This window comes from Salvia hispanica, chromosome 4 (genome assembly GCF_029641045.1).
Source record: "Salvia hispanica isolate PSC_SH4W2 chromosome 4, Shi_PSC_v1, whole genome shotgun sequence".
NCBI classification, from domain to species: Eukaryota; Viridiplantae; Streptophyta; class Magnoliopsida; order Lamiales; family Lamiaceae; genus Salvia; species Salvia hispanica.
In genome coordinates, this window is record NC_142695.1 from 13,699,370 (window position 1) to 13,711,891 (window position 12,522).

Consider the following 12,522-nt stretch of genomic DNA (forward strand, 5'->3'; position numbering starts at 1 on the left):
GAGGGAAATAAGAAAGAAAAGCTAGGGCAACTCCACTCATTCCCTACCACCGTGAAACACACTACCCATCTCTCTCAAGCACTCTTGGAAGAAGATTGAAGATTCAAGCTTCAATTCATCCGCCAATTGTACTCCGTATCATGTTTTCCATTGTTTTCTTTAGTTTCTCTTTGTTTTCTACCATGAACATGAGTAGCTAAACATCTTTTATGTAGAATTCTTGGTGAAGATGCATTGATTTATAGTTTTAATCCAATTGACTTCGTTTTTATCTTGCTCTTGCAATTGTTTGAATTGTTCTTGTGCTTTTTCCTAACAATTGCTTGATCACCAATTGGGAGTGTAAGGTTTCTTAGACTAATCGGGAGATGAAATATTTAACCTTGAAAGAAGAATTATTCACACCTTAATTCAATAAAACTCGGGAGAGTTGAGGTTTTGAGTGGGATCTTTAATCTAATCGAGCTATTAGGAGTTAGGTCTAAGAGTTAGAAGGGGACTTCAATTATTACACCTAATCTACGGATTTCTCACCTCGGGAGGGGGTTTAATCTATATTTGTGATTGATTCAACAATTCTGGAGACTTTAAATGGTAAATCGATTTCAATTGGGTTAGGCTATGAGTTGTGCATCGGATCCTTGAATTCTGCATATTTCTTCATCTTTATCTGCAACTTGTTTCTTTGTTTTCTTGTTAAGTGCTTATTTTAATCTCTGTTTTTATATGCTTTTAGTAGTTGTTAGTTTAAAACCAAAATTCTCGATCGTCTGGATAGTAGTTGAAATTGATTCATGGTACTTAGGTTTACACTTAATTGTCTCTGTGGGATACGATATACTCTTGCTTGCTATTTGCTACAATAGCCTTGTACACTTGCAGGTATTATTTGGGTAAAATAAAGTTGAGTCAAGTTTTTGGCGCCGTTGCCGGGGACAATTTTTTGTGTTAAATAGCTTGATATCGTGATAATAATCAAGATTACTAATTCAGACATTACTGCTTTATTTTTCTTTTAATTTTTCGAGTTCTCACATTTGTGTTTCCTGTTCAGGTGTATGCACACACGCTCTAAAGGCTTGCCTCTAGAACCTTTCGATCCAGAAATCGAAGCATCAAACCGGAAGAGGAACGCATATAGGAGGCTCACAAAGAAGATTCAAGCTTCTTCGCCAAACCGCGTAGGAGCATCTTCAGATCGGAGGGACCTCTCACCTATTCGATCACCAGTCCAGGATCATATTCAGCTTGATCCTGATTCTCCTATTCTGATGGAGAACAATGGCCCACCACCACCTCCTCCCACTAATGCTGAGCTTCTACAACAGCTGGAGGAATTACGTCAACAGGTTAATCGTGGACCAGCTGTACCGGTGCAGAACCAATATGTTTACCATGGAGTGGCTAATCCAACTGTCTTCAACACTATCGCCGCCAACACCTTTGAGCTGAAACCAGGACTGATTCAGATGGCGGAAAATAATGCTTTTAGGGGCAAATCCTCAGACGACCCTAACAAGCATATTACCAAGTTCATTCAGATCTGCAACACGACAAAGATGAACGGAGTGACGGATGATCAGGTCCGACTGAGATTGTTTCCTTTTTCTCTGGAAGACGCAGCAAAGGATTGGCTGGAGAGTTTGGCACCAAGGTCCATTAGAACATGGGATGACATGGTCCACAAGTTCCTGGAGAAGTTCTATCCCCCTAGCGAGGCTATTAAAAGACAACACGAGATTATTGGCTTCCAGATGTCTCCTACGGAGACTATAAAAGATGCATGGGGGAGATTCAAGGCCCTGCTGAAGAGGTGCCCCAATCATGGCTTAACCCCAACAGTGCAAGTCATTACATTCTTCAAGGGTTGTATACCTGAAGCACAGCGGGAGCTAAATCTCAGTGCGGGAGGTAATCTGCTTAAGAAAGGAGAGCAGGAGGCGATGGAGGTGATTGAAGAACTTGCATCCAGTGATGAAGGATGGAGCAACGGAAGGAATAAGGTGCATAGGGTTGCTTATACCACGGACCATGATACAATGAGCACTTTATCCGACAAATTGGATGCATTAACTATGAAGTTCGACTGCATGGCGATGGGGCAACCGTCTCAAGAACCACAAGGAAACATGGAAGATGCGAACTATGTGCAGCAGGGGGGCAACAGGTATTACAACAATTCACGCCCGAACTTTAATAGTGGAGGATACAACCACTATGGGAACAAGGGGCATCCCAATCTCTCTTATGGGAACCCCAATAATGCATTGCAACCTCCCCCGGGATTTACAGTTACTGATGGGATGGTCAACGATCCTAAGAAGATGACCACGGAGGACATACTCAAGTCCTTTATGCTACAATCCAACAAGGTGATGGAGCAGAACAATCAGAGGATGCAGAAGGTCGAGACGGATGTACAAGGAATGGCCACTCATTTGAAGAACATTGATGTTCAAATTAGCCAGATTTCCCAGACTGTGAGTACCCTTACTCAACCGGGAAAATTCCCGTCCAACACCATTGTCAACCCCAAGGACTGCAAAGCTATCAACTTGCGGAGTGGGACGAGCTATGAGGGACCCTCAATGCCCTCAGCGAATGCAGGGAAAACAGCAGAGAAACCCATTGAAGAGGAGGAGCTAGTCGAAGAAGATGAACCGGAGACGGTTCAGGTCACTATTCCACCTAAGGAGAACGCAGTTCCAGCTCCGTCTACAACTCCTGCAGTTCACACTCCGGTTGAAGTGAGGATCCCTTATCCTCAACGGGTGCAGAAGAAGAAGACGGATGCTCAGTTTTCAAGATTCTTGGACATATTCAGAAAGGTGCAGATCAACATTCCTCTGGTGGAGGCACTTCAGCAGATGCCCAGCTACGCTAAGTTTCTAAAGGATGTGGTCTCCAACAAGAGACGATGGATGGAATATGAGACGGTTAATCTAACGGAGAGCTGCAGCGCCATTATTCAGAAGAAGCTGCCGGCAAAGTTGAAGGATCCCGGGAGTTTTACCATATCTTGCATAGTAGGAGATTGTCAAGAGGGAAGGGCTCTATGTGATCTGGGTGCAAGCATCAATCTGATGCCATATTCTTTCTTTCAGAAGTTGAAGATCGGAGTGCTTAGGCCCACTACTATTTCACTGCAGATGGCGGACAGAACAGTGTCGCACCCGAAGGGGATCGTTGAAGACATCCTAGTCAAGGTCGGGGAATTTATTTTTCCAGCCGACTTTGTGGTTCTAGATATGGAAGAAGATAAACACGTCCTACTTATCCTCGGTAGACCTTTCTTAGCTACCGGGAGAGCACTTATTGATGTCCACAAGGGAGAGCTCACTCTTCGACTGAATGAAGAGAGCATCACATTCTCCATTTATGACGCTATGCTGAGGTATGATGATGACGATGCGTGGAGGTTAAAGCAGTGCAAAGTGATCGAGGTGGTTGATGATTGCGTGAGAGAAGTTGCCCAGGTTATCTCGTGTCAGGACAGATTGGAGCAATGCCTTTCACAGGCCATAATAGCTCCGGACATCCTGCAAGCGCCCAAGCTCACTGAGGAGATGCTTCATTTTGTGGGAGCCCTTAATTCTGGTGTAGAGATCTCAAGAAGGAACAACAAATTTTTACCACTTAGAGATCCGGCGGAAGAAGAAGAGAAAGAAGAGAAGAAGGAGGAACTTAAACCGCTGCCCTCACACCTCAAGTATGCTTTTCTAGGAGAGAAGGAGACGTATCCGGTAATTGTCTCTTCATCACTTACTCCTACTGAACTCGATAAGCTGCTACGCGTGCTTAGGAAGCATAAGGGAGCTATAGGGTGGTCCATATCGGACCTCAAAGGAATCAGCCCTACTGTTTGCATGCACAGAATTTTATTGGAGGAAGGATCCAAGCCTAAGGCGCAGAATCAAAGAAGGTTGAATCCGATAATGCAAGAGGTGGTCAGGAAGGAGGTATTGAAGTGGTTGAAAGCCGGAATCATATACGCGATATCCGACAGTGATTGGGTAAGCCCCACCCAAGTCGTGGCCAAGAAGGGTGGCCAAGAAGGGTGGCAATGATGAAATGATAGCCACAAGATTGGTGACCGGGTGGCGAGTTTGCATAGACTACAGGATACTTAATGCAGCAACGAGGAAGGACCATTTCCCTCTTCCGTTTATTGATCAGATGCTTGACAGATTGGGGGGGTATGAGTACTACTGTTTCCTAGATGGATATTCCGGGTACAATCAGATCTTGATCGCTCCGGAGGACCAACACAAGTCGGCCTTTATTTGTCCGTACGGTGTCTACGCCTTCCGGAAGATGTCTTTTGGGCTTTGCAACGCTCCAGCCACATTTCAGAGATGTATGATGTCCATCTTTCACGACATGGTGGAAGATATTATGGAGGTGTTCATGGATGACTTCTCGGTCTTCGGATCGACTTACGATCAGTGCTTGGATAATCTGACGAGAGTATTGCAGAGATGCGAGGAGACCAACTTAGTGCTAAACTGGGAGAAGTGTCACTTCATGGTACGTGATGGTATTGTGCTTGGGCACAAAGTATCTGGTGCAGGTCTAGAAGTTGATAGAGCCAAGATCGTGGCGATTGAGCAAATGCCACCACCATCTAATGAGAAAGCTGTGAGGAGCTTCTTAGGGCACGCGGGATTTTACAGGCGATTCATCAAGGATTTCTCTCAAATAGCTCGCCCTCTGACTAGCCTGCCGGCTAAGGATGTCAAGTTCCATTTCTCCGAAGACTGTCTACAAGCCTTCGAAATTTTGAAGAAGGCGTTGGTGCGCGCCCCGGTGCTCATAGCTCCAGATTGGTCTCAACCTTTCGAGATCATGTGAGACGCCAGTGATGTAGCTGTAGGGTCGGCACTGGGGCAGAAAAGAGATAAAGTGTTCAGAGTGATTTATTACGCAAGCCGGACTCTAGATCCAGCTCAGGCAAACTACACTACCACGGAAAAGGAGATGCTAGCTGTGGTGTATTCCTTTGACAAATTTCGCCCCGATCTCATTGGAGCGAAAACTATTGTGTTCACTGATCATGCCGCCATCCGCTTTTTGTTTGCTAAGGTGGATGCCAAGCCTCGTCTGATTCGTTGGGTTCTTTTGCTACAAGAATTCGACTTGGAGATCCGAGATCGCAAGGGGTGTGAGAATGTGGTAGCCGACCATTTATCTAGACTGGAACATTGCTTTGAAGGCGAGAATTTGAAGAGGCCAATAAATGAAGAGTTCCCTGATGAGCACCTCTTCTATGCTCAAAGTTCGTCGCCTTGGTATGCTGACATTGTGAATTTCCTAGTAGCCAAGGTGACCCCAGAAGGCCTCAACAAGTATCAAACGAGGAAGTTCTTTCATGATCTCAAATTCTATTTTTGGGATGAGCCGCTCCTATTCAGAAGATGTGCAGATATGGTCATTCGAAGGTGTACACCCGATGAACAATGGGAAGCTGTGATAAGAAATTGCCATTCAAGCCCCACCGGAGGCCATTTTGGAGCAAACCGAACGGCGATGAAGGTGCTCCAATGCGGATTTTATTGGCCAAGCATTTATGGAGATTGTCAGAAGTTTGTTCTCCACTGCAATGAATGCCAGAGGACAGGGGGTATCTCTAAGAAGAAGGAAATGCCGATGACTACTATTATGGAGATAGAGCTTTTCGATGTATGGGGAATCGACTTCATGGGCCCCTTCTCGCTATCCTCCGGTCAACAATACATCCTCTTGGCGATTGACTATGTCTCCCGTTGGGTGGAAGCAATTCCCACTCCAATAAACTCTTCTAAGGTGGTGATAAACTTTGTGAAGAAGAACATTTTCACGAGGTTCGGGGCGCCGAGAGCCTTAATAAGTGATGGGGGGTCTCATTTCAAAAACAAGTGGCTGGAAGTTGTATTGAGTAAATATGGTGTCAAGCACCGAATCACTTCCCCTTATCATCCTCAAGCCAATGGTCAAACTGAATTGGCCAATCGAGAAATCAAAGGCATCTTGGAAAAGACGGTGAATGCCAATAGGAAGGATTGGGCTTTGAAGCTCGATGATGCACTTTGGGCATATAGGACGGCTTATAAAACGCCGATCGGCATGTCACCGTATCAGTTGGTGTTTGGGAAATCTTGTCATCTTCCCGTGGAGCTTGAACACAAATTGTATTGGGCGGTGAAGCAGTTGAATGCTGATTACTATAAGGCCGGAAAGGAGAGGCAAGCTTATCTGAACTTGCTTGATGAATTTAGGAATGAGGCATTTGAGAACTCGGCAATTTACAAGGAGCGCCTCAAGACATACCATGACAAGATGATAGACAAGAGGGAGTTTCTCCCCGGAGATTTGGTGCTACTATTCAATGCACGTCTAAAACTCTTCCCCGGGAAGCTCAAGTCAAGGTGGTCCGGCCCTTTCAAAGTCAAGACAGTTATGAAGAATGGAGCTTTGGAGCTCGAAACCGATGATGGGCGAGTGTTCACGGCCAATGGTCAGAATGTGAAGAAGTTCCACTCTATGGAGCAAAAGGAAGAGGTGTTCCATCTTTCCTTGGAGGCGCAGTGATACACTATGGAGATGTCGAGCTAACGACTTTAACCAAAAGCGCTTTAGGGGAGGCAACCCCTAGTAGGTAACGCTATTGCTTTTTGTGTGATTTGTCTTTTGATTTTTGGTGTGTTTGTTTTTTCCTTCCTTCTTTTGGCTTTTGTATCCTTAGTCTATTTGTGTGTCCCTTTTAGTAAGCAACTCATCGGATGTGCAGTTGGTTTTTGCTCGGGAACTGACAATTTGCAGGAATAAAGTGTAAACACTGGTAGAAGGGGAGTGGAAATTCGGATGGAGCACAAAATTCTGCCCAGAAAAGGTCACCCGGACGGGTGGGTTTATCACAAAAAAAACCACCCGGCCGGGTCAGCCACTTTACAAAGAAAAATTCCAGAGAGGACTCTAAGACGACCACCCGGCCGGGTGAATTTCCAGTTCAACAATGATACCCGGCCGGGTCAATGCCAGCGGGGCTTTCGAACGACCACCCGGCCGGGTGAATTTCCAGTTCAACAATTCTACCCGGCCGGGTCACTACCGAATAACGTCGGGATTCCAGTGAGTATTAGATTTCATTCACCCGACCGGGTGGTTTTTACGTTGAGAAATTCCACCCGGCCGGGTCCGATGCGGCGACCCCTAGGTATTTAACAGGTATTTCGATTTCTCTCCCTCACCCGCCCCTTTCCACCCGCCTCCTCTCCCTCTTCCTGATTTCTCTCCTCCACACACACAAATTCACTCAACATCTCACACACCCACCACATTTTCCACCATCCTAGTTTCAATTCCTTCTTGCTAGAGTGTTTTGGTTTGTTTAATTTGGGTATTTAGAGGAGTTCTACCAACACACTCAAGAAAGAGCCCCTCTTTTCGATTTTTTCTCTTACTACAAGCAACAAAGGTATGTTCTTCACCTCTAACCCTCTCTAGCCATGGATATGATGTGCAAAGTGTGATGGGTATGAAGTTATAGCCTTTGCAAGTTGAATTGGTGATAGTCTTATGCCTACTTTGTGAAATTGTTTGGGTTTTGATATGAATTGTGCTTGTGGTGAAGTCTTTGAGTATGCATTGTTGGCTTGAGAGGCTGCATTAGCTTGTTTGAGTTGAGTTTGAATTTGGGTATGAATATTGTTGCTATTCCTTATATGAGAGGATGTTATAGTTGACTTTTATTGGTTTATGTAAGTTCTGGGATTGAGTCTATCTCCCATAAAACTTGGTTAAGTCGTGTTTATAGATTTTGGAAATCGAGTCTATCTTTCTAATTCCTAGCTAAATTGCGTGTATGCCCTAAATGTTGTGATTGGTAATGGGGATGTTAGGAATAGAGTCTATCTTCCTACATCTTTATCTGTAACCTGAAGTTTGGGGGAGTCACTAATATTTCTCTTTTTAGGTACCCACTACCGATGGCCCCGAGAACTCTCAAACCACAGAAGGTTGGGGTCACCCTTCGAAAAGGGGAAAACAGGAAATGGGAGGCCTTGGCGGCTCTTGACAGCATACCGTCCAGGTATCAAAGTCGAGCCATTTTAAACGGACTGGGAATCCGGCACTCCTGGGATATCCTTGTCCAAGCTGGACACCTTGGTCATTTGTTCTCTTTGAAGCACGGGTCCTACAAGGCCCTCACGGTGGAGTTCTTCACTACTCTCACAGTGGAGTCCTCGGGGAGGAACATCAACTCAATGTCCTTCCGCCTTGATAACGAAGAACACACCATTTCTGTCGACGAGTTCAATGACCTCTTTCATCTGATAGAGGAAGGTGAGGAAGGCATTCTCGAGGATCCCCAGCCTGAGGATTACAATAGAAACGAGTTCTGGAGCTTGATCAGCAGCGAAGCGGTGTTCACCCCGTCCAGAGCCAAGATTAATTCAATCAGAAACCCTGTCCTTCGGTACATGGCAAAGGCCTTGGTCTACTACCCTTTAGCTCACACAGAAGCAGGCAGCATGTCCACGGAAATACTATTTGTGTTGTGGGGAATGCTCAAACGAAGAAGGATCAACATTGGGCATTATATTATCAAAAACCTGGAGAGGCAGTCAAAGAGACAGAACGGCAAGCTGTGTTGTGGAGGAATTGTCGCGGCATTGGCCTTCAAATTTGGTGTGAGCTTTGAGGGAAGGACCCCAGATCCCGGTCCCACAATCCTGGATTGGGACACAATTAAGAGGTCCAACATCATTCTGGTTGACAGACGGGGCGCAGGATATTTCAGGATAGATCAACACACGTGCATTAGGTTCCCCGATCCCCAGCTCTTCGCGGTCGGCGGTTGGGGGTACCAGACCAATTGGAAGATGGATACACCAGACCATTTGGAGAAGATCGAGAGTGACCCCCCTCACGGGGAAGGAGCCGCGGATGCCGTGCCCAATTATGTCGACCCCGCCTATCTTCCGACACCGCATATCCCTGAGGAGCTCATGCAGATAGAGAACGCCCCAGCAGCCATGAATGAGGATGATGAAGAGCCCGCCACGGAGTATGAAGAAGGCCAGAGCAGCCAGCCCAAGAGGAGCCGACCACGAGGGAGGCCATCCAACGACAGCTACTTGGCGGAAATTGCTGTAGGAGTTCGATCACTTCGGGTGAGCCAAGACCAGCAGGATGCCCGGTGGATCCAAGCACAGCAGTGGAACGCAAACGCTGAGGCATGGAGGTTCCAGTGCGATACTCAACTTGACAACTTTGGAACTCGCTTGGATCACTATGGAGAGCAGCTTCAGCAGCTACAGACTCGTTTCGATGCTAGTGATGCCACCCACCAGGCGTTATACCGTGCCTATTACGCGAGGTTCCCACCGCCGGCTGAATAGAGGTATCCCAACCATCCACTTCTCTTCAAACTTATTCTACCCTCTGGCTTGAATAAGTTTGGGGGGGGGTTCTGACGTGGAGTGGTTGTTCCATTTCTTCATGTGCTAATGTTGTGTACTTGTGTTTTTAAGACTTTTTCTTTTTAATGTTTTATTTGGGGTCATTTGGTGTAAGTCCCGCCTGTGGGACTCAAATTCGAATATGGATGAATGTAAGATAATTGATGCTAAGTACGGGGTTGATGGCTTATGATGATAATTGTTTTTGTCTTAAAAATTGTGGTTAGAATGGCTAGGGATCGCGTGATCATTCCATGATTTAATTGTGAGTGAAGTGCTTGTTTGCTTGGTCAATGCTAATCCCGGTGAGATTTGAGCCATACTTTGTTCATGTGTGATTTGATTGGGTAACTTGTTTTAGTTTCTAGAACTTGCTCCTCGTCATGTCAAGTCTTTACAGTGGATGTGAACTTAGGAGATGAAGTTAGGCATTCTTTGATTATCCTCATTTGCTTATAAATCCCTAGTCAGCCCTCATAGCCAAAATTGTGTTTGATAGTTGAAAAAGGAATGTTCGGAAGACCTATAAAAGGGGAGAAAAGCACAATGTTACAAAAGATGAGAAGTTATGCATATATGTATCTAAAAAAAAAATGGAGGTATAAGCTAGACGAAGTCTAGGGAAAAAAAAAATGGTGAGAAAAGTTTTGTAAATAAATAAATAGTGTGATGGGGTTTTGAAAAAGGAGATCTTGGAAGGAAGCTTGATAAAGCCGAGTATCGAGAATCATGTTAGGAAATGGTTGTTGTGGAGATGTGTGCCTTAATTACATTCTTTAGTCACTATAGCCTAAATTCACCATACCGTCCAAAGAGCCTACATTACCACCCAAATAAAGACCTTTCTGATCTTAGGTTCGCTTTCCCATCAGAACAGAGGAGACGTTTGACGTTGAGCAAGCCTATGGTAAGCATTACATGTTACTTGATTTGAGTGTTTATAGTACGCCTTATACACTTGAGTGAGAGAGAATAAAAGGGGGAAAATCACACCTCCTAAACCTTGTGAGAGCATTGATACCAGGTGATATACGAGACAGTAGCTTCAATTAATGTTTGGTTGATTCTTGTATGTATCCTACAATCGAACTTGTTTGAAAATTTTCTGAAGCAAAACATCAACTCCACCACTATGCATGAGTTTGTTCTTCATGATTTCTTATTCTTATTTGAGGACAAATAAAGGTCTAAGTTTGGGGGAGTTGACAAACTCGTATTTTAGTGCCATGATTGGTGTGTTGATATGCTTAATTTGTGAGTTTTTGTGCTCAAAATGGTTATTTCCAGCCAATTACTCTTTGTTTCGGAGTTCACGTGTTTGTTGAAGTGTTTTAGGCAAAATAGGCAAAAAGATGTGAAACAGAATCCCACCCGGCCGGGTGATATTTTGGTCAGAAAAGCCACCCGGCCGGGTGGCATTGAGAAGCCGTGGAGAGTACAGAGAGTTCGAGAGAAGACTCACCCGGCCGGGTGATTTTACAGTGCAACAATTCCACCCGGCCGGGTACGTATTTCTGGCGATTTTTCCAAGCAAAAACGCGATTTTCTGAAAGAGGGAAATAAGAAAGAAAAGCTAGGGCAACTCCACTCATTCCCTACCACCGTGAAACACACTACCCATCTCTCTCAAGCACTCTTGGAAGAAGATTGAAGATTCAAGCTTCAATTCATCCGCCAATTGTACTCCGTATCATGTTTTCCATTGTTTTCTTTAGTTTCTCTTTGTTTTCTACCATGAACATGAGTAGCTAAACATCTTTTATGTAGAATTCTTGGTGAAGATGCATTGATTTATAGTTTTAATCCAATTGACTTCGTTTTTATCTTGCTCTTGCAATTGTTTGAATTGTTCTTGTGCTTTTTCCTAACAATTGCTTGATCACCAATTGGGAGTGTAAGGTTTCTTAGACTAATCGGGAGATGAAATATTTAACCTTGAAAGAAGAATTATTCACACCTTAATTCAATAAAACTCGGGAGAGTTGAGGTTTTGAGTGGGATCTTTAATCTAATCGAGCTATTAGGAGTTAGGTCTAAGAGTTAGAAGGGGACTTCAATTATTACACCTAATCTACGGATTTCTCACCTCGGGAGGGGGTTTAATCTATATTTGTGATTGATTCAACAATTCTGGAGACTTTAAATGGTAAATCGATTTCAATTGGGTTAGGCTATGAGTTGTGCATCGGATCCTTGAATTCTGCATATTTCTTCATCTTTATCTGCAACTTGTTTCTTTGTTTTCTTGTTAAGTGCTTATTTTAATCTCTGTTTTTATATGCTTTTAGTAGTTGTTAGTTTAAAACCAAAATTCTCGATCGTCTGGATAGTAGTTGAAATTGATTCATGGTACTTAGGTTTACACTTAATTGTCTCTGTGGGATACGATATACTCTTGCTTGCTATTTGCTACAATAGCCCTGTACACTTGCAGGTATTATTTGGGTAAAATAAAGTTGAGTCACCCACCATTTCCGCCATTTCGCCCACCTCCGTCGCCGTTTCGCCCCCCAATGCCTTGATTTCGCCTGCGACCGCCTTGAGTACCGGACACCGGAGTATCTGGTGGTGTTCCCATCAACTGTTCCCACGTGAATCTATCAGATTCAGATAGAGGGGATTGGGTGTATTGGAATTGGGAAGATTGGAATTGCTGAGAAGGGTTGTTTATCGCGTCCATATTGGGTCGGTAGTCGCCGAACCCCGATTGGGGACGACCCACGTTCCTCTGCGGCTGAGAGGAGGACTGACCCCGGAGTTCGGGTGTCTGTTGCCACGGCGGCGGCGATTGTGGACTCCACAAGTTCGTTGGAGGGGGGGTCGGACTCGATCTCCACGGTTGGGAAGACGAAAATGCGGCAAATCCCGATTCTCCATAGCCGGGAGAATCATCTCCACCTTGCATTTTGTAGACTTTGAAAATGGTAGGAATTTTTAGGGATTAGAATGGAGGAAGATAAAAAAAAAATGGAATGAATATAGTATTTATAAATATAATTTTCGAATTTTTTTTTTTAAAAAAAAATGGAAATTCGGTGGGCAGGCCGCGGCTCTCGGCCCTTGCAGTGGCGGGCCGAGCCGC

General features: G+C 44.7%; 1 pseudogene; it reads left to right on the forward strand.

Annotated features, from left to right (window-relative positions):
* The first annotated feature begins 1,061 nt into the window (after nucleotides 1-1,061).
* On the forward strand, nucleotides 1,062-4,851 carry LOC148927287 (uncharacterized; annotated as a pseudogene).
* Nucleotides 4,852-12,522: the final 7,671 nt, after the last annotated feature.